This window comes from Myotis nattereri (genome assembly GCF_964212035.1).
Source record: "Myotis nattereri genome assembly, chromosome: 14".
In the NCBI taxonomy this organism is placed as follows: Eukaryota; Metazoa; Chordata; class Mammalia; order Chiroptera; family Vespertilionidae; genus Myotis; species Myotis nattereri.
The window spans coordinates 17504536-17506525 of record NC_138089.1 but is presented as its reverse complement, the minus strand read 5'-3'; the positions used below and the strand labels follow the sequence as shown (position 1 = coordinate 17506525).

The window sequence follows — 1990 nt, the reverse complement described above, 5'->3', positions numbered from 1 at the left end:
AGAAAAAGGTAGGTCATAAAATATAATAAATAATTCTGTTTTTAGAAATTACTTGCAAAATAAAAAACACGGGAGTTGATAAAAAATATCTTGACAAAAGAGACATTTTTTGTTTGGAACCAAACATTTATTTTATCCTTAATATCTATGTAACTAGCTGGACACCTGGGTAATTGGGAGCCGGGGCTCCGCCGCCATCACCACCATGAATGATCAGCAGCTGGACTGTGCCTTGGACTTAATGAGGCTCCTGCCTCTACAGCAAATCGAGATTGACCTGATTGACCTGGTCCCAGTCTAAGTGAAGATCTGTCTTCTGTTAACCAGACACTGAAAATCGTCCGAGAAGGTGGTGGGAAAGGATTACCTTTTCTGTGACTACAACAGAGATGGGGACTCCTATAGGTCACCATCTATAGGAGATGGAAGATGGGGCATGCGTTCTGCTCAGGTGAGAAAGTTGGAGGTGGAAGCCCACAATGCCTTTGACCAGTATCAAGATCTGTATTTCGAAGGCGGCATCTCATCTGTCTATCTGTGGGATCTGGATCATGGCTTTGCCGGGGTGTTCCTCATAAGAAGGCTGGAGATGGATAAAAGAAGATCAGAGGCTGCTGGGATTCCATCCATGTGGTGGAAGTGCAGGAGAAACCAATGGCTGCACCACCCATCAGAAGCTGACCTCCTCAGGAATGCTGTGGCTACAAACCGACAAATGTGGCTCTGGCACCATGAACCTCGGAGGCAGCCTTACAGATGGAGAAAGATGAAACTGAGTCACTGCTGGCCACACATAGCCAATATCGGGCGCTTGTAGAGGATATGGGAAACAAAATCCGAAGTATGCTAAATGAGGTCTGCTTTGGAAAAACAAAGGACATCACCAATGGGCTGAGGTCTGTGCAGACTTTTACAGACAAATCAAAATAAGAAGCTCTTAAGAATGACTTGGATGCTTTGAAGAGAAAGCAGCAATTGTAAAACCTCTGCTTCACCCTAACCGGACATGCTATGCACTCCTTCGATTCCTTTCTTACACAACTCTGTTCCCTTCCCTTGTCCCTCCTCCCCCCCACTCCTCTCCACCACACACAGATCACACAGTAATTTGTGTCACCGACCTGTATGGGGCCATCAAACCCTGAGAACAAAGCTGATAAACACCTGTCTCTGTCTCCAAGGCCTGCTTTCCTCACCACGTTTTGCTATCAAAACTCAGTATTTTAAAAAAAAACAAAACCCAAAAAACCTCAATGTTTCCGCCTGGCCAGTGTAGCTCAGTGGTTGAGTGTGGACCCACGAACGAAGAGGCCACTGGTTCAATTCCTGGTCAGGGCTGCGGGATCAGCCCACTGTGGGGGCGCTGGAGGCAGCCAATCGATGTTTTTCTTGCTCAGATATTTCTCTCTGTCTAACCTCTCCCTTCCTCTCTCTCAAAAAAAAAAAAAAAGAAAGAAATTTAAAAAAAAAAAAAAACACACGCACTTGCTACACCACTGTGATTAAACATTACACATATGCTTCCTGATAATACTGATCTTACTTCTTTAAGAAAAACACACAAAATCTTGATGTTTCCATATCGACTGTATGTATTCTGTTTGCCCAGCCCCATGTCCCCACCACCACCCATTTATAGGCCTAAAATACACTGTCCGCCTCCCCTTCCCTCCCACCTTTTAGTTACATTGGTATAAAAAAAAGTAAAACAAAAAAATTACGAAATAACTGGTGTGTGAAAGATAAAAGAAAAACTAGAAATCTGATTCCACATGTATTTGGGAGTTGCTTGGAGTTGGGGTTGGGAGGACAGGGGACAGCTCTGGGAGAAAGGAGAGGTGACCCTCAGCATTATCCCACACCAACTATCCCCTGTCCCACCAAGAGGATGTTGTGGGGTGTGCAGGGTGGGGCCTTCAGACCGATCTGCTCTTCTGGCTAGGTGCCTTTCTGTCAATTTTTGTGGAATGTAAAGGAGTTTTTTGTTTTA

General features: G+C 44.7%; 1 pseudogene across 1 annotated transcript; it reads left to right on the top strand.

Annotated features, from left to right (window-relative positions):
- The first annotated feature begins 205 nt into the window (after positions 1-205).
- On the top strand, positions 206-1689 carry LOC308529708 (F-actin-capping protein subunit beta-like; annotated as a pseudogene). The gene has a single exon. The product of its transcript is annotated as an F-actin-capping protein subunit beta-like (transcript).
- The last annotated feature ends 301 nt before the right edge of the window (positions 1690-1990 follow it).